General features: G+C 46.9%; 1 pseudogene; it reads right to left on the minus strand.

Annotated features, from left to right (window-relative positions):
- The window catches only part of LOC146871220 (uncharacterized), a 167,761-nt pseudogene extending 149,488 nt beyond the window's left edge, over window positions 1–18,273 (minus strand).
- Between the last annotated feature and the right edge of the window lie 3,024 nt (window positions 18,274–21,297).

The following is a 21,297-nucleotide window of genomic DNA, read 5'->3' on the forward strand; positions in this document are numbered from 1 at the left end:
AAAAAAGGACCAAACAAGCAATGACAAAGCCAATAAATATCCCCAAAAAAAACCTGGAACAAAGACACACCCACAACTCCACCTATAGAAAGGACATCAATCACTACCATGATCCTTTGCAAATAGGAGACAACAGCCAGCAGAAAACACCATCACACAGCAACCACAGCTGTTGTGAGCTGCATTCCACTCCTACATCGTGCTGAAACATATGCATCCTTCAAACAACACACCACTCACTGACATAGACACTGGAGACACAAGGTCCCACCTGGACTGCATTGGAGGAGACATGCTACTCACAGCAGCAAAACTGCAACACACATACCACCGACCTTCACTGTCATGAGCATTGAAAAGCCAGAGTGCTACCTTGCCCAATCCATGTCATCATGGAGAACATTGATAAGTCAAATCACATGTGCACGTACAAGACTCAGCACCAGACTCATTAACGATGGTGACATCGTCACTTGTATGAAATGAGATGGGAACTAGGAACACGGTAAAAAAACACTTCCTTCAAAGAGATCACAGGCATACCGGACTGTGACCATGTCGTACCAATACACCAATGTGGCACACAAAGACTAGCAAAATCTGCTACCACACATGCCCCAATCTTACTACATATCCTCAATGGAATAGCACGTATGTCCTTGTTAAAGCTTACATGTGTACAGGGATGACACACCTGTGTCAGCAACGTGATGGCCCTTGAGTAGTAATGGTCATGTACAGACAAATCTATACATGAGCTGGGCATGCACACACTTCGACATAAACATTGAAATGTTTCATTTTGGCTGGGCAATGTGCAACAACAATATCAATATCTGTCTGTGACAACCCTGTACGAAGCAGTGTACAGGCAGGCATCCGGACGTATAGTAGAAAATGTCATGTTTGTGAACCATTGATGCCTTTAGAAACCTAACTTACATTGTGTGTCTCTTCCAAACACAGGTGGTGCTGGGGAAACAGCACCAAATGAAGAGGAGTCCCGGTCCCAGACTCTGGTGGACCCTCAGCTCTCTGGTTTGAAACTGTCTCTGTCCTCTTCGGATGACGACGAACAACCTGGCACCTCCGGTGTGAGTCATCATGCAGCACCAGCAGCACCAACATCAGCACCCCCTGTACCCACACCTCCAGCATCTGGAAACAGACAGGGCACCCCCGCCAACACAGACAGACCAAGGCCACAGAACACCGACAGCACAGGGACACAGGACCCCCAGGAAGCTACAGACACCACCACCAGCAACAACACCCAAGGGGTCCCAGTGTGACCTGTGCGTGCCGCCGCTGGTCCTGCCCGTGTGGATAGGGGTGCTGGGAGGGGTGGGAGGCAGAGGACGCGCCATGCAGAGGGGTCTGGACTGCATGATGACCCCCAACTGGCACGCATCATAGATGCGTACCAGGAAAGCACCGGAGGATTTGGCCAGGTAGTGGGGATCCTCAAGGACATTCAAGAGGAGCAGGCTGCCCACCATGCCCGCATGGAGGCAAAGTGGGATGCACTTACTGCGGTGCATCGGGACATACTCCTATGCCTCCGCAAGATCAGCACAAACATGTCCACACCTCCCTGTGTGGCCACAACATCTGTTGCCACACCATCTGCCAGTGCCACAGGGAGGGAGGATGACTCTGGCGGAGAGTCCCCTGCACCGCAGACGCCTGCACCTGAGGATCCCCCCCAAGAAGAAGAGGGGTTGTCCGAAGAAGGACATGTGAGTCGCAGATGTCCCTGCACATCCCCCAGGTCCTCTAAACCTGTTCTGGACAATGTTCTTTGTGCGCAACCCGTTCACCTTGTCGTATCTGACACAACTCGCCTACATAACATGGAGGGTTCATGAACTTTGGATTCAAAACCCAATGTACAGCACCCACCATCCTGTGCACTATCTTCACACATGTTTGTAAATAAACTCACCAGTACACCATACTTGCCTCTGTTGTTATTCCAACTTGTCATGTGTCATGGAGATGTTGATCTGCTAAACAACACAGTGCATGGCAAATACTACAACAATGTGACCACTGTTATGTGAGTCATGGTGATGTGACACATGTGAGGGAGACATACCACTATGGCACCACAACACATACACACCATGTCCATGTAACTTATCCCACACAATGATATTGATCTGAAATACATTGGTATGCACAGACACAACACCTATCCACAGTCAGTGGTAACAAGTCCACAGGTGAGGTAAGCAAATGTCACTCAGATGTGGGAAGACAGACAACTCACCTAATAAAGCATAGCACAGGTTCATTATACATCAGCAACGTGTTTATTCCAGAATAGTTGCAAGGTAAGTGTACGTTACAGTGGACACACGGTCACAAAGTGTCGGAGAATTGAAGTCCAGTGGTGTGTGGTACATCACTTGATGGGAATTGACAACTCCCACACTGGTGTTGGATTCTGGGTGTTGGGGGTCAGTGTTGACCAAACAACAGGCAAAGTACCCTGGGAAGGACAAACACAAGACACAGTCAAAAGCACAGCAGAACAGGAGAACAGGAGAAAAATGCAATACACATGCACAAAACATGTCACAAGAAAACTACACAGAAACAAGTTAGCAGTTCTACACTATTGTGGAGTACAGACCACCTGAATGGACACATGACTGCACGGATCCGGTCAAGTGGCACACAGACACACTCAAACAGCAACAGAGCAGCCACAACACATTGCAGGCTAACTCCATACATTGACATAACAACCCTGTAAACTCACATTCAGGTGAAGAAGTTGTTGATGAGCTGTGTGCGGACGTCACCCTCATCATCATCATCACTGGCATTGTGTCCCAGGCCTGGATCATCCACAGGTGGCAGAGGTCGGTCATCGTCATCCTGGATGAGAGGCAACTTCTTCCGCACTGCCATGTTGTGTAGCATGCAGCATACAAGGATAATTTTGCACACCTTTGCAGGCTCATATGGGAGGGCCCCTCCGGTCTTGTCCAGGCAGCGGAAGCGGCTTTTCAGGAGACCAAATGTCCGCTCAATCATTCTCCTGCTCCGACCATGTGCCTCATTGTAGCGCATCTCGGCTGGTGTCACAGGGTTCCTGAGGGGTGTCAGCAACCACGGCATGTTGGGGTATCTGTAGTCACCTACACACAAACAATTGAACAATTAGCAGGGTTTTGAAGGAGGATGGAATACAACATTGCCAAACACGCACAATGGTGAACAGTCAGTACACACCGACAAGCCAGGCATGCTGTTCTGGCATCTGTGACATCAGCTTTGCATTGCGACTACTCCTCATGATGTAGGCATCGTGCGCAGAACCGGGGAAACGTGCACACACGTGTGATACACATGTCTGCAAGACATACCAACACAGCATTGATGGAGTGGAAATGTTTCCTGTTCCGGTATGCCTGCTCATGTGCCTGTGCTGGTATCAGGGCCACATGTGTACCATCAATAGATCCGATGACGTTCGGCATCCTCCCCAGTGTATAAAAGGCATTCTTTATTTCAGTGAGTTGACCTGGGCTAGGAAACTTGATGTACAGGTCAAGGAAATGCAACATCCCCTCCAAGACATTGCGTAGCACACGACTAAACATAGTTTGCGACATGCCACCAGCAGTAGCCACAGTGTACTGGAAGGTACCAGTAGCAAAGAAGTGCAGGGCTGCCATCACCTTCACCTCTGGGGTCAGTGCTGTAGGGTATGTCCGGCCAGGTAGCAGATGTGGCGCCAACTGCTATGCCAACTCCTCAATCAGTGGCCTGGTGAAGCGGTACTGTCCGATACAGTCGCGTTCCTGCATGGTTTCAATGTCTGGGAACGGTCTATGGACAGCTGGTGCCCTGCATAACAGAGATGCACAAAGGAAGATTGTTGGTTCATACACCCATGTGGCTAGGACCAAGCAAAATATCACATGATACTCATGTCAATACACAATATACTGAGGTGTGTGCTGTTGGGCATGGACACATATGTCACCTACATGGCCATCACCTCACATCTCAACCCACATGTCCACATAAGTTCCATGTAGTGCAATGGCCAATCATTGGGCTGTGTCACCCTACCTATGTACTGCTGTGATGTTACAAACACACACCACAGTGACAAGTGAGGCCTGATGTCTCCCAGGCATCACAGATCTTTGCCATGCAGATACCCTGGCTCCCTGTAATGCCACATGGAGACTGGCATGACATGGCGTATCATGTACATGCCACAAGGCAACCGTGAATCCCACAGGTAGTGGCCACTGTTGTCTCTGCAGGCCCTACATGTACGTCTCTGAGACACACACACAACATCAATGTTGATGCACAAACCACATGGATGTAGAGACTGTCTCCCATTGGGCACATTTGATCAGCCACATCTGAGACACAACATGCACACAGACTGTGGGTGTACATCAGAATTGTGGCTACAGGTCTCACTGTGACGTACATGCTATCACCTCCAGGACTCAGGGTGTATGTGACATGTCCTAAACATATCCAACATGAAACTGTGTCCATGACTCATGCCCATAACTGTAGAGTTGCACATCACAGTGGTAATGTGCACAACACACAAAGGATTCTGTCCCCAAGAACACGTCCACAGCCTGTGAGTGGCTGCACAAAAGTGCCACACAACAAACCAAATGTTGCCCCCCCAAACACACAGGGAATGCAGCCTTACATGCCATGGGACACTGTGTGGTCAATGCTGTAATGTGGTAGGTGTGCACCTGAGTCCCTGGCAAGTAATTGTGTGTTGAAGCCGTCAAATAGTCACAACAATGAAGCCCGACGCGGGTGACAATGCGTACGCATTGCACAGTTCAGGACCGAGCTGTGCGTACGCTTAGCCATTCGCTGCAATGAGGTCCGACGTTGGTGACTATGCGTACGCATTGCGCAGTTCAGGAGTGAGCTGTGCTTACGCTTAGCCATTGACTGCAATGAGGTCTGACGCGGGTGACAATGCGTGCGCATTTCACAGTTCAGGACCGAGCCGTGCGTACACTTAGCCATTGACTGCAATGAGGTCTGACGCGGGTGACTATGCGTACGCATTGCACAGTTCAGGGCCGAGCCGTGCGTACGCTTAGCCATTGACTGCAATGAGGTCCGACGCGGGTGACTAGCATGCATACGCGTTGGGCAGCCATGGTCCGGGACCGGCGTACACCTTGGCCATTGAATCGTATGGAGACGGGTGCATGTGTATTTTCAAACTACACGTTGTACAGTCAGTTGACCGAGCCGGGCGCACCCATTGGCTCTGGCTTGTCATGGAGATGGATGCAGATTCAAAACTTGTACGAGTCGTGCGCTGGAAATTCAGTTGGATGCCTACAACAATGTTGCAATTACTAGGGTTTCATGAAGACTTGAACGATGCGGAAGACGTGTACGAGTCGTACATTTCCATGGATTGGCCAGATTCATAGAATGCAACCATGTTGCACCTATCACTTGGGAAACATGGCACAGAGTCTGCCTCTGCAGCGCAGATATAAAGCTGGCTGGCCCCCAGGGAGCTCACTTGCCTGCACTACATGCTACTGGACCCCATCCCTGCTACCACTGCTGCTGTCTCTGCATCCTCTGGCTACTGCTATGGCACGTACTCTGGAGAGGGCCCCAGCCTTCACTGAGGAGGAGAACCTGACCCTGCTGGATGGGCTCCTTCCACAGTACAGCAAGCACTATGGGAAACCAGGGGAGCAGGTGAGTGTGTAGTCCACTGCCTTCTTAATTGTGCATGTTGTCTGACTAGCTGTACTAGCAGTATGTACACCAGTGTCAAGCATACTCACTGAGTACTTTCATCCCCCAAAGTATGTAGGTACATGTAGTGAATAGGTGTTCTGCAGCTAAAAAGCTTCAACTTCCCAGGCATTGTTAACATGTCAGACATGCAGGGCATTTGTCCTTTTCCATGGGTGCACTACCTGTGTAACTCATTTTCCTTTGTGATGACGACATGTATATCCAACAGTGTGCAGCACAAATATGGGGCATGTGTGTTAATGGACTTCTAATTTTGTCATCCTCATAGGTTGATGCCCACCAGAAGCAGGAGATATGGTTGGTTGACCATCGCCCGGGCAGTTCGATCGGTGGGTTTTTACAAGTGCCGGATCCGCAACTGCCAGAAGAGCTGGCAGGACCTTCGGGGCTGGATCCGGAGGATCGCAAGGGTCCAGCTGAAGCTGTCGTCTTCTCGCAGGAGGGGCGGACACCAGACCCTGACCCCCCACATGCACAGGATCCTGGCGGTAGTCTTCCCGGACCTGGATGGGCAGCTGAAGGCCAGACAGCAGCAAAGAGGGGGTAAGTCCATGCCTAATCTGTGTACTATGTCTGACATGCTAATTGCAGTCTTTTGGCCTGGTCACACTTCCACATCACGTAGATCTTATAGTCCAATACTCATGTCCCTCAATTGTGTGATGCACCCTCCTCATCTGATCCACAGGTGTGGACCCTACAGTCTGTTGCTTGTGTCACTAGAGCACTGTGTCCCTGCAGTCATCTATGCTTCAGCCCCCGGACAGCATCTGATGCCGTGACTCTCTTGTGTGTTGCATGGGTGGGTCAATTGTTTACACAATGCCTGAGATCTGACATGTGATCTGTGTGTGCCCTTGATATGTGTTACAATTGCTGGTCTGACTCGCCACATGTGGCTGGGGTATTTCAAACAAACTCATGCAGCAGGGGACTCCAATTTGTGTGCCTCAGGAGTATGTATATCAAGTGTGTCACACTTGCTTAGCCACCTGACTACTGTCCAGGGCTAAACACTGTTTCATGGAGACCTGGGCAGTCATGCCTACTGAAGGGCATTTAGAAACACTCTATAATCCCAATCCTGTGCATCAATTTACAGGTTGTGCTTAGTTACATGTGCCTTCAGGTGTCTGCCTCTGTGTCATTGTGGTCTGGCTTGCTTTTCCGTACAACTGTGGTGTTCATGAGTTTGAGGGTCAGCAGGACATCTGAGATGTGACTATGAGAGACAAGACCTGTGTGACATATAGGTGTGTGATCACTTGACAGTGCACAATGGTGCATGCAACTGTGCACTTCAGGCAGCTGTGTTACATGCACAGCAGACTGTGATGTGCTAATGAACAGGGAGTTGTGTTCGCAGAGACTCATATGTCTGTTTTGTATGATGTGGGGTCTTCTGGGTCCGGGATATGTTGTTTGCAGGGGATGGGCAAGTGCACTTGTCAGCTGCAGAGTTTGCTTTACCCATGAGCTATGATTGTGACACAGTGCATACTGTTGTTGTCTGGATGCCTTGCCCCTGTGACAGGAGACAGTGTTGACTGACGTTCCAGGCATGCCAGTGCCATGGCATTTAACTTGCTGTGAGTGATCCTGCATTGTGTTCAAATGTGCTCCATGCACCCCATTGTGGCATTGTCTATCAGGACATGAGAACATCATAGTGTGTGTTGCTGGCATGCATCACAAGCATGTGAAATGAGACTCTGCCCATCCCTTCGTCCTGACACCTGTACTGAGTCAGTGGCAAGAGATGTGATGTGTGTATAGTGACATACTCCTACATGTTCACTTGCATGTCCAACACATGTGTAGGTGGTGCATGTCGGCACATTGGGGTATTAGCATCCAACATGCAACAGACATATGGGTCCAAGTCCAGGAGGGATATGAGTGCCATGGTTGATGGTGAGACTGACAATTGGTTTATTCTAAACAGTGTGAGCACTTTGAGCAGTGTTCAGCTGATGATGCCAGGGCTTGCCCTGTGATGTGATGTACTCACTGTGGTGTGTGCAGTCAGTGCAGGTGACTGATGTTGTTCTCTTTTTTCCTAATTCTATCCAGATACATCCACGGCCACAGGAGGGGACAGCTCCATGGACCAGGAGGAGCCACAGAGCCTGACTGGGACAGAAGACGAGGAGTCGGAGGGACCCAGTGGCACGGAGGGCGAGTGGAGCCACACCGAGGAGTCCTTAGCACCATCCACCCCAGCTGAGGGCCACAGCAGCTCGGAGGATGACTCCCTTTTGGAGGCGGGTGTCAGCAGCCACCAAACCCCAGCTAGTGAGGCTGTCCCCGCCACCGCCCCCATCACCACCCTCCCATTGCCTCCCATCCCAGAGGTCTGTGGAGGCTCCCGTGTTCGGGAGCATGTCTCCTTTGTGCCAGGCACCGCACCCCCTACCTCTGAGTCCCCTGCTGCCCTGAGTGAGGAGTCTGTGGACTTGCTTCGACAGATCCATGTAGGGCAGATATCAATGCTGAGTGTCCTTCATGCACACACCAGTCTATTGACACAACTGGTGTCGTTCATGGAGGGCATTTCATCGGGCATGTCTGCCCTACAGAGGACCAATCAGTCCGTGGCCTCCTCCCTGATGGCAGCAGTGTCCCTCCTCCAACAGTCCTGCACCCCTCCTACCCCTCTACCACCCACGATTCCTAGCACCCTACCTGTCCCAAGCACAAACACACCTGCACATTCTCACAAAACCACAGACACGGGCAGCACACAAACACCCAAAACAAGGGCTAGACGTGCACGCAAGCAAGCTCAGGGGATTGATACCACACTCACAGGGGATGGTTTGCAGACACACACACAGTCATGCACAACCACTCTGCAGTCCTCCGTTACCTCTCCCTCCCAGCCCCCTTCCCTTGCCTCAACTGCAACCCCATCTCCACAGAAGCTCTTCCTCTGTGACCTTGGCCTCTTCCCCACCGACCCAGCAGATCCATCTTACAAGTGGAAGAGGAAGTCCCCACACACAGAGGGGAGTGCCCCTCATACCCGGACACCCTCCCCCACCCGCAAGTCCCCCCGGAGCCGGAAGAGCAAGACCCCACCCCCGCCCCGCAGCTCCACGACGAAGTCTCCGTCCTCCATCCCCCAGTCCACCATTCCAGAGGATCCCCTGCCACACCCTGCCCCAGGTTCCCCCACCCACAGATACACCATCCCCAAAATGCTGAGGCCCTCCCCCCTACCACTTGCTCGTCCACCCCCGGTCAGACAGTTTGTGCCACTGATGTGGGGACTGTGTCCACCCCCTCTGTCCTGCCGACCTCACCTGAACCCCATTCCGCTCCCATTGAGTTAGGTACTGTAGTGGAGTCCACGAGCACCCAGTCTGACTTTGGCACTGCAGTGGGGACACAGTCCACTCCATCTGACCTGCTCACTGCAGTTGTGCCAGCACCCACCCCAACTGACTTGTGCCCCACAGTTGTGACTGCACCCACTACTTCAGTCAGCTCCACTGCAGTTGCCAGTGACTCTCCTGCATCCACCACCCCTTCACTGCCTCCTTCTGCTGCGCCCTGATCCTGTCCCTGCGGTGCCTGGCTTGCCCCCAAGTATGCCTCTCCGAGATGATGTCCCCTGTCCTTACCAGTGCAGGCAAGCAACGTGTGACAGTTGTCACTCAAGTTAACTTTTTGTCATTTGGATATGGACTGGCCATTGGCTTTTGTTTTGGAAGGACTTTGCATTTTAAAATTGCTGAATAAAGCTTTTTTCTTTCACCTTGTGAATTTGATTTAGCTGCACATTATGTTGATGATGTTTAGCATGACCTTGCAGTTGTAATGCTGGATTTCCAATGTTGAATACTGAGGTGTTGATGTGAGATACTCCATGTGGTCCATGAGATATGTATCCTATTCTGGTCGTTATCCATTTCATCCTTTGCAGCTAAATGGGTGTGTCACTATTCACAATTTGTGGGCATCTCTGTAAACATTTCATTTGCATGGTCACATCTGCGGCTTGCACACATGCACATACGATGTGCTTGCCATTGTCCAATTTGTCTATTTCCCTGACTGTGGGCGCGTCTCCACTGGACATGTCAGTGTGGGCATCATTGGGGTAGAAGCAACTGGGTCCTATGTGCAACTTGCTGGACATATATATTGAGTATGTGCAGATGACTTAAGGGAGTCTCCCGTACCCAGGCTGTTGTGACCAGAGCCTTCATTGGGTTGTTACTGATGGCTGACTGACCAAGTGTTCTGCTGACATGACTGAGACCTGCTGTGACTATGTTTGGCACAGCTGAGCTTCCACAGGAGTTGAGTCCCCTCAAGTAAGTATGTTGTTCCGTGACATTGCCTGGGCCGATGTTGTGTGGGCATGTGTGTGTGTGTGTGTACACATCCCTTTTCACACACAGGCAGTGTTCCCTTGATATGTTCCTGTTGTTGATGCGTGCTGAGTGGTACTATGTTCATCCCACAACTTTGCCATGGGCTACCAGATGTGTGGGTGCATGACACATTACTGTTAATTGGTGTTTCATCATTGAGATTTGTCTGTTCTGAGTGGTGATGATGTGGTCAGACACAGATGGGACACAGTCAGGGGTCCCCAAGGCACTTGTTTGTTCGCAATATCATGTAGTTGTCCCTAGGTGGTACATTTCAGTGATTGAGACATGTGTATGTGCGTGTGAGTGATCCCACTTGTCCGGTTCAGGGCTGCAATGTTTGCAGGTGCCAGCATGTGTGCCTTGTGGTTCTCCTTGGATTCTGCATTGTCCTGGGACTGTGGCAGGTATTTGGAAGGTTACGTGAGCTTTGACGTCATGGTCATGTACCGCATACTGTGCAGTATGTCTGTCATTCACCATGGTTGTAAACTGTTCTTTTGTGATGAGTTTGTGCACCTTAGTTCCCCCCAACATTACTGTGTTTGTCATGGGTGCATGTGCAATGTCACCTGTCAATGTGGGCTTCACAGATGCACATTGGTGCAGTTCAGGGTGTGTGGTGTTGAGGGTGGACTGATGTAAATGTTTGCATGGATGGGCCCCTAGCTCCCGTTTGTCCATGGATGAAGGGCCATGCCGAGTGATTTGTGTTTGTGTAGGTGTGATGTATATGTTTGTGGCACAGGACACATGTCTGGCTTTCACGGTTTGTACGACATCTACCTTTGTCAGCACAGTGGACGTGTCATGCATGCTTGTGTCACCCCAATGTCTGGTCCCTGGGGGTAGTGCTGTTGTGTGTCAGTCTCTTGCTGTGTTAGTTGCTGTTTATTCCAGCTTGTGTCACATGTGTATGTTGTGCTCCCTCTCATCTCACAATGCCTGATTGCCCACTAAGGGGGGCCCATTGATGGTTTACTTTTGTATGGCACTGTGTCCACATCTGTCTCACTGTGGTTCATCCCCCCTCATGTGTTGTGTAGTTGCCTGGGGATACTGAGACACACACACACACACATGTTGTGTCAGATGTGCAGTGTGACGACGTTGCCTGTTTGTGTTTGTGCATCTGCACCAGTGCATTGGTATTGCTGTTGTGGGACATTGCCTGGATGTTGTTTTTGTGATTTACCCTGCTGTCCCTGTGAGTCATATCACATCATTTTGCACATTCATCCTGGTTGTTAGGTCCCATTGCTGGCATGGAATGGGAGTTTGTGACCTGACGCCTACAGTCTACACAGGTTGTTTTGATTTGTGTGTCGATTTTCGAGATGTGCGTATGCTTTGTGATGGTCACTTCTGCTTTTGTATCATTGTACAGTGTATGCAATGTCAGCCCCCATGGGTGGTGCTTGTCTGCACATGGCCGAGAGTATGCTAGGTTTTCACAGCACTGTTAGCCTCACCACATCCCTGTGGGTATTGGACACAACCACTACTTTGCCCCAAAAGTGTTTCATGTGTTGGGACCAGAAATCATACATGCTGTTTGGCATTTGCAGCTTTGACCATGATGACACTGTTGGTCACTGTGATGAGGGGGGTTTTCGACCCCATCACCACAATGCTCAACATTTGCTGCAGTTTGGAACCACACACTTAACTTTTGTTCTACACAGTGAGGGGGTGTTATTTTTACATTGCCACAGTGCTAGTGATGCTTGCCTTGTGTAGGCCAAACTCAGTTTTTGGTCACACATGTGATGGTAGTTACATTGTATGTTCGAAGTCATAATCACTGTTGTGGACATTTGTTACACACTGTTGTCATGATGTTAGGGGGGGATGTATTTTGCTGACATACCTAATGTTGGTGTATGATGGATGTGTGGTGCATCGCATTCTATGAGTGGGGGTGGCAGTAGTGCTGGGCAACAGGTCCCCTATGGGTGGGGGTGGCAGTAGTGATGGGCAACAGGTCCGCCATGGGTGGGGGTGGCAGGAGTGATGGGCAACATAAGCCCTATGGGTGGGGGTGACAGTAGTGATGGGCAACATAAGCCCTATGGGTGGGGGGGTGGCAGGAGTGATGGGCAACAGGTGCCCTATGGGTGGGGGTGGCAGTAGTGATGGGCAACATTAGCCCTATGAGTGGGGGTGGCAGGAGTGCTGGGCAACAGGTCCCCTATGGGTGGGGGTGGCAGTAGTGCTGGGCAACAGGTCCCCTATGGGTGGGGGTGGCAGTAGTGATGGGCAACATGTCCCCTATGGGTGGGGGTGGGAGTAGTGATGGGTAACATAAGCCCTATGGGTGGGGGTGGCAGGAGTGATGGCCAACATAAGACCTATGGGTGGGGGTGGCAGGAGTGATGGGCAACAGGTCCCCTATGGGTGGGGGTGGCAGGAGTGATGGGCAACAAAAGCCCTATGGGTGGGGGTGGCAGGAGTGATGGGCAACAGGTCCCCTACTGGTGGAGGTGGCAGTAGTGATGGGCAACATAAGCCCTATGGGTGGGGGTGGCAGTAGTGGTGGCCAACAGGTCCCCTATGGGTGGGGGTGTAAGTAGTGATGGGCAACACAGGGCCTATGAGTGAGGGTGGTAGTGGTGCTGGCCATGCAACCCCTATGGTGGCCTGTTGCTAGTGGCCAGGATATGGATCCCCATGGGTGTGTGTGACATTTTGCAGGTACGTGTCGTTTGTTTGGGTGGTGGGTGTCTGACTTACCGTCTGCGCCGTCCGCGTCGGTTCCTGATCCGGTCATAGATGTACAGTACTGGTATGACCTGCGCGATGGGATTCATGATGTGTTCGTCTCGTACACGCTGCTTGTTGCTCCGTCTCGTAACCGTTGCTAGCTGGTCCGTCTCGTAGCCGTGGATTGTGTTCTGGGGCGAATTGTACGTGATATGCTGCTTTCCTGGATGCTGTGACGTGCTGTACGTGGTGACCCGTTCGGCGCGTAGGAAGTACGCATCGTACTTGACCGCGCCCCGGTAAATGCTGTGAAAATGTTTACATGCAACTCGATTGGGCGTTTACGGATCTGGTTCCTACGGAAATTGTGGATGGAGTCGGAGCATACGTGTTGGTTGGGAATTTGGCACATTTCCGTATCGTACTTCTTCGCCCGGACGGTCCGGCTCCTGGGACGATTTGGTCGTAAGGTAAGGCTACGGACAGCTCTCGGTGAGCTGTCCGATCGAGATCGGAATCGACCCCTAAATGGATATGTTTTTTGTAAAAAAAAGGTAAAATTGTCAGATAATCAATTAATATGTAAATAATAATTTTTAGGTTATAAAAAAACCTGGAAGACAGAGGCATCACGAATTTACGTACTGAAGATGAGATAAAGGCTTGTATCAAATAATGAGTATTTCTATGAATTTTCCATTTTGTGTGTTGAAAACATGTATTCATTATCACAAACGTACTGAAAGGAAATACCTTCATCATATTAATTTAATGTGTTCAAAAGCCACGACATAAAAGGAGGTTGCATTCTGTTTGAAGACTAGTAAAAACATGGAAAAATCTTAACTTTATTGGTCTCTGTCCTCTTGGAAAACATTTTATTAATAACAACATAATATATTAAGTATTTATGTCCCTACTAGCCATTTATCAACTTCTTTTAAAAATCTTGTGTCCTTAATTTGATAGTTTTGTCATATGAATTTTTTACTATGTTGACTGTGTTTTCTGGCGGAATTAAATATGCTAAAACTCATGATCCGGGTTCAACATGCGACCTTGGTACGAATTAGTAGCAGAAGATGTGGATAAGGGGCAATATAAACATGTAGATGACTCTTAAAAAAATCTCGGTCTGAGATACGTGAAGAAACAAATATTTCACTAAATAAGGAAATAATGTGAAGTACCTTGGTGAATTTATTTATTAAAAAAGCGCATATTTCTGACTCATGAAGTAAGAAACAAAACGTACAACAAGACCCGGAGTTACTAAAGTTTGTTGCAAGCCCATGGTCAGCACTTACAGGTCTATTCAGAAACCACATTTAGTAATATTACTATGGTACTACTAATAATCTATAAAATGCTATTTACAAACCTGCTTGCAGACTGTACACCTATTCTATTTTTTCCGCTGTGGAGATCTCCGTCCAACTGCGGAGTATCTGCATACCTAGGTATAAGTTAAAGTAATAAATATGGAGGGTTTTGAGGGGAGGGGCTGGAAAATAGGGAACAGTTATGAATAAAGTGAATGGGTTTGGGGAATAATGAGGAATTTACGGAGGGTCAAGAAATGTGAGTGAGGGGGTTAGGAACCCACGAAAGAGTAAGACTATTTCTATAAAAAAAATTCACGTATGTAGCTAATACAGCCCAAAAGTGCTCCAAAACAGTAGGAAATCAGTCAAGCTCAGAGATGATAATGTAACACCCTCCCATAGAAAATAAGGTCATAGGAACTTACATTAAAACCCCATAGGAAATCATCTTACATTAAGATAAATTAAAATAAACAGTTACAAATTTAAATAAATAAGTTTTGATTTGAAATCTGTGATGTAAAAATTGTACTTTTGTATATAATTATAAAATATGTTATTATTTATTCTCATGTACAAATTGATGTGACAGTAATTATTATTGCAATCAAATTAAATTACTTATGATTAATTCTGTACATCCTCTTTAAAAACTTTTAAAGCACAAAAAATCTTTCTTCTTATTTCATTTAAAATTACCCAAAATAATTTCAATTTATTTTGATTTAGATTATTATTTTAGAGTTATATTAATGGCCTAAGATGATTTGAGAATTGAACATGGCTCTCTAGGAGTAGTTAATTTGGTGTCTGTTAGAAACTGTTTAACGGGATGGCAAAGGTATGTGCACTGTCCATGGAGTAACCACATTCATAGTCAGGGTAAGTCAGAAACACACTGTGGAATTAACCTATGCACAACCTCTGGTGGCTTGGAACTGAGCAGGCAGGCTTAACTTCAGAGGCAATGTGTAAAGTATTTGTGCACCACATCAAACAGTAACACACTGAAACCCCCTCAAAACAATCCACACGGTTAATAAAAATAAAGACTAAGGGCCCGATTCCGATATCGCTAGTAATGCCCTTTGTACAACTTGGATGCGTAGGGCTTTACAAGCGATTCATGCAACTGACGTCCGAACGAGCGAGTACGATGCATGCTTAAGGACTCGGTTTGCTCGGACTCCCATTGAACTCTATAGGATCTTGTATACTGGTCACGTGCACAGGCTCCCATAGCAAAAAGGGGTGAGTGGGGAAAAGCATACACCCTGTGGTGGGCCCCTCATGGTGCCCAACCACACTGTGCATGCATGGAAAGAGGGGACCCCGGGGTACCACCACGGGTCTGAATCGAAGGGCTCCTAGTGACGGTGGGCCTGCTACGGGCCCCAAAAGAATGATTCCGGCAGATTTTTTGATCTCGACATACCGAATCGTGAGGGCTGTCTGAATCATGCATAGTACTTGCTCGCTCGGAAACAGAGTCCATACAGCTGTACGAAGCATCTGCGTACAAATCATACGGACTGGATAGGGTTGGGAGACGATTCACTCGAAGCGTACTTGAACTTTGCATTGTACTTGGTCCTTCGGACTAGTCTACGCATCGGTCGGGGAAAAGGGCTACGAATCGGATCCATTAAAGTCTAAACCGATTCCTAGGCCTTCCAAGCGAGATCGGAATCGACCCCTAATTCGATGGATTAAACAATATCAAAACATTTTTTTAAAATCTGTAGAAGTCAAGGCATTAATTTTTAAAGATTAAACGTAAAAATAGTGCTTAGAAGCAGTTATTGCCTAAAGAGTTATTTGGTCACGCCAGACCTGGACAAAGACTACGATGGAGCACGGGCCCGATACAGGGACCCACCTGGGCCTATTAAACAAAAGTACCTTAGCCCTTGGTTTGCATAGATAAAGAAGTGGATTGCAGCTGAGCGATATGTCAGTTATCCCCACGCGGTTGTGGTGTTGCAACGCATGTCTCCACGCAATTGCGGTGAAGCATCAGTTCCATGAGTGAGAGGCCAGGTCTGAAGTGTAGCGGTTCTGAGTGTGATGCACTTGGGTTTCTCCACTCTGTAAAGATGATTTGTCGATCTACTCCACACATTGGCAGAGATGCATTGGTTCTGAAGTGGTATTTCAGGAGGCGATGAGGAGGTTGCGAGTGCAATGCAGGGACCTGGCTTTACCACAGCAGTAATGCATTACTCCGAAGCTCACTACAGGGTATTTGTTGGTTGTGATCAGTTCAGCTGCCTTGATGCAAGGGTTCTGGTCCTTGCAGCACTTTATGCTAACTTTCAAGAGCCCTGTACTGGGTTGGTTCCACTTAGCAGAGCAAGACTTGTAGCAAGCACAGTACAGGTGCTGTTTATTGGTTGAAAAGATGTCTTTGATATCTCTTATACTTCAGAAACAGGAGGCAAGCCAACAAGCCCTTGGAGATACTTAGGCTCAGGGATGTAGAGATGCAGATCCAGTCCTCCTCACTCCCAGGCAAACACAACAAAGTAGTTCAGCAAAGTGGTATTCCCTCCAGCAGCAGCACAGTAGTCGTTTTTACTGATAGAATGTCCTCAGTTCTAGAAGTGTTCTGGGTTGGTGGAGTCACCACTTATACTCTTCTGGGCCTTAGAAGTGGGGAGACTTCAAATAGATGCCTTTTAAAATGCACATGTCATTGCCTTTCCAGCCCTGGCACCAGACTCACAAATGCAGCCCTTAGTGTGGGGACAGTAGATTTCGCTTCCAGGTTCAAGTGTCAGCACCTTGCTTTCATCCTGCCCAGAATTGGCCCTCAGGATGTGGATGACCTATCAGTCACATCTATGCTCACTTTGTGTGTGGTCGTCTAGAGGTAATGCAAAAATCCAGCTGTCACCCACCCCAGACGTGTATGCAAAGACACATAGAAGGCACCAAATGGTTACAGTAAAAAAGTGACATTTTCAGAATTGCAATTTAAAATCCATCTTCAACATAAGTTGTGTTTTTAAATTGTGATTCCAGAGAGACCATAATTTGTGGTTCTCATCTCTTTCCATTTGGAAATTATACTTATGAAAAGTAATAAGGCAATCCTAACTTATCCTATGGTAGATATATGCCTTGCAGTAGTGAAAAACAAATTTAAGAGTATTACACAAACAGAACATGTAAAACTAAAAACAAAATATTTCCTACTTTTGAAATACACTGAACCCTGCCCATGGGCTTTCCAGTGCCTAATGTAGGGGTGGCCTATGTGTAATAGGAAGGAATCTTTCATTCAGGCAAGTGGGTTAACTTTCCAGGGTAACATGGCAGTTTAAACTGCACCCACAGGCTTTGCATTGGCAAGCATGACACATGTTTAAAGGGCTACTTAAGTAGGTGGTACAATCAGTGCTGCAGGCCCACTAGTAACATTTAATTTACCCAAGCTCCTAAAGACATCAAAAGCGAAGTCAGCGAAAACACGAGCTCTGAAGGGAAAAAGGCAGGGTAAAACATGCCAAGGATGTCAGGTCTAACAGTGTCCATAGTTAAAAAGAAGAAAAAGTAAGAGGAAGTAAAGGAAAGAAGGTATATTCACCCCTAGCTTTTGTGAGGCCCTTGGCAAATAGTATTTTCAGGGCCCTGATTAGGTCTATTGAGCCCATCTCATGGTTCTATCATCGTTTTTGCCTTGGTAACAGAACACATATTTTGCCTTGGTCTGGTGATCTTCAGAAAGTACAAGGCCAAAACTCCTACATCTCTCTAACAGTGTCCCCAACAATATAGTCTTGCCAGACAATAATTTAGGCACAAACATACAAAGACGCCAGCAGGCTAGTGCATACATATAAGCAAACATAGAAAAAATTAGAGTGACATGCTTAACAACATACATGCTGACTTACACTTATTACAAACTCAGGTATATGTAGAAATGCTTCTCTACCATAGTCTCATAATCATTTAAGACTTACCTGCTGGGCAAAAGTGGTAAATTTATCATGTTTACATGTTGCATAGGCAACAGGTAACTGGAGGGGAAGGCTGTGGCACTTGTCAGCCAGCCACATTGCGGAAATCTTCAAAAGGGGTCAAGAGAGCTGCAGCTCTCTGTCTCCTAAATTCTGCTGGACATGATCATGAACAAAAGAACACTAAGCTATGTGAAGCTTGGGGAAGGGCCAGAAATGGGAAGATATGGAATTGGAGGAGAACTGCCTTAGACTGGTCCCTTGAAACATCAAAAAACATCTGAACCTGAGATTATAGAGGAAGGATTCTTGCAACGGTGAGTACAGGAATAAACATGCATCAGTAGCATCCTTTACCCTTGTCCCTCCTAGAGCCCACCCGCTCACGTCACTGTTGTGACAATTTAAAGAACCTGTGACTATAGATAGGATAGATCTAGAGGACTCTGCAAAGAAAATGTCTGCCTTAGAGCGAGTTATGGCAAAATAACCCCTATTAGAATCACCAGCCATTCTTCGCCGGTGCCTTGCACAAACACATAATGAGCTTGCTAGATTGGGGTAGCATTGAAGACAAACAAATACAAAATATGTGCCACTGCCATGCTATTATGCTCTTTAACTTCAAGGATCGCCGGTGGGAGGATATTAGGCTATTGGTACATATTGCCAATCCCTTTCTCATCCCTTCTCAATGAGTGAAGAGAACCACCCATAAAAGACAGATTGACAACGTGTGCCAAATGTAAACAGATTTCTTATATAAAGATATATTGTTGTATAATTCTGGATCACTTTATGAGTGGTTTATGTGCGGACACCTGGCTTACCTCTGCCTAAAGACAAGCTTAAAAGCAAAGGAGTTACAACTGTCACCTTTTGCCAAGAAAGCCATGACATTATTATTGAAAAATAACAAATGGTCATGAGTTAACTGGTGTGTTACAAAAATGTGTTTCTAGCCTTATAGGAAAGGGAATGGATTTGGTGCAGCCACTCTTTGAATGGCAAATGTGTAGAACCATACAAGACATGTTATAATGAGGTATTTGTAGTGAGTGTGATCGAAAAAAAGAGTTCAAACAAAATAGTTGTGGAGCAAGGACCTGTGCTAGGGTGAGCTTAGACAGGAAGAGCAAACAACTGAACTAGAAGCCCTAATATGGCTAGGGTTAGATAAAGTTGAACGTCTTTCATCCAAGATGGGAGAGACAGGTATAGTGAGAACAGATACAAGCTAGTATGTTAACTTGTAAGCATTGCATAGGCAGATTTGGAATTCGGAGACCATGGCGGAATCAGGGTCTAACTGTTCCTCATTAGGTGAAGTTGTAAACAGAGCAGATAGCAGAGCAGTCATCATCATCATCCGAAAAAAGAAAACAAGAGAGATACAAACCCATCAATGTAGAAGTCTATGAGAATGAGGTGGATAGATGACCTAAACATATTCTAGGCACTATGTAGGTAGCATTTGTAAAACAAATAAGAGAATGATCACGCAGACAAGGCAGTACTGGCTGGTAATGCCAGCAGAGTTGTGAAAAGACTATTTAAGCCATCAGTATAGGAATAGAATATGAAGGTATGGCCCATGAAATAGGGTTACTCAGAAGATATGAGAATGGGAGGGAATCATTCATAAATTCAACCTGAGGCATGAGGTTAACAGGATAATGTGTGCATAATTTTAGAAAGCAATAGCAGGGGAGAAAGCAGTAACTAGTAAGAAAATACCTTTAGGTATTAAATTAATTGAATTAATCAGGTGCAGCCAAAAGACATATCATTAGGAGGCCAATCTTAATCCAACAATGCTTCTTGAAGAGTTTCATTATTTACTTATAATCCAATTTTTATATTACATAAATTTGTGGAATTTGTACCATCATTTTATGATTTTTATCTTTACTATATGGCAAAAGGAAATTTATTGACATGCTATATAATAAAATACTTATTGTAAAGCAAAATTAATAGTGTCACAGATGAAACCTTTGTAGGTCCACTGATTTTTATTAAATTCCCCATGTGGTACATAATAAATTGTAGGGTGCATCAACTGTCATACAGAGTAAATTTAAGATAAATTTGAGATATTACCGAATGATTCTATTAAGTTATATAATCATTAATATAGTAACATAGCAAGCAGAATGTCAATAAATAGCAACATTATTAGGGTGGGATTGGTATATGGCTGCCTGGCGCAATTTCTTTGCTATTCCTTCAGCACAGTTTAGAAGAGCAGCTATTAACTTATATTGAGTTACAACAACTTTAATATGTATATATTAACTGTAAAAGTAACTCATACTTAACCGAAAATATAAAGGAGACAATTTGGAATATAGTTGCAGCAGCATGGCTCACGAGTGGGTAGGGTCAAATTTAACTTACCTTTCCGCCAGCTGGGTCCAGCATCTTTTCTGCTCCTGCTCTCCTGCCTCCGGCAGTAACAGAACCCCAAATAAGGCAGCCAGGTTCCCTCCACTAAACTAATCACACTGCTGCAAGCAGCATTGCGATTGGTTCAGATGCCCACAGCGGATTATGGGGAGGCCATGTTCTCCATGCAGGCTGCCTTACAGCCTGCATGGAGAAGGGCAGAGTGCGCATGACTAGTTTGGGCGACCCCAGGGGGCCGACGAAACAGTCATTGCACACTCAGTAGTGCGCAGGCACACCGCTCCTCCCCTGCTGCAGAGCAGTGCCGCCAACCCACCCGCCCGCAACCAAACATAAAATGCAAATAACAGAGAGTTATTACTATTTTATGTTTCTGCTTCTCGCACTGCGAGAAAGCAGTTAGGCAACACACCTCCACCCTAGTGGAGGAGCCACGTCTGTTACAATAGGCATACATTTTTATCTGGACTGATACACAAAACCTTTGCTATGATTATATGTAGACTATTATTGCAACACCCCTGGTTTACTCTTGAGTTACACGTATAAGTTGTCTTACTCCTAACTTACTCCATGTGGGGGGAATTCAAGAGTACAAGAGTACATTTGATCATGATCTTTGTAGCTTGTGCTGATAGTAAATAAAGTTGATTCTTTACAAGTCTTTTCAATAAGTAAAATGATGTAGAGCTGACTGTAGTTAAAATGTATAAG

This window comes from Triturus cristatus, chromosome 1_1 (genome assembly GCF_964204655.1).
Source record: "Triturus cristatus chromosome 1_1, aTriCri1.1, whole genome shotgun sequence".
Classification (NCBI taxonomy): domain Eukaryota; kingdom Metazoa; phylum Chordata; class Amphibia; order Caudata; family Salamandridae; genus Triturus; species Triturus cristatus.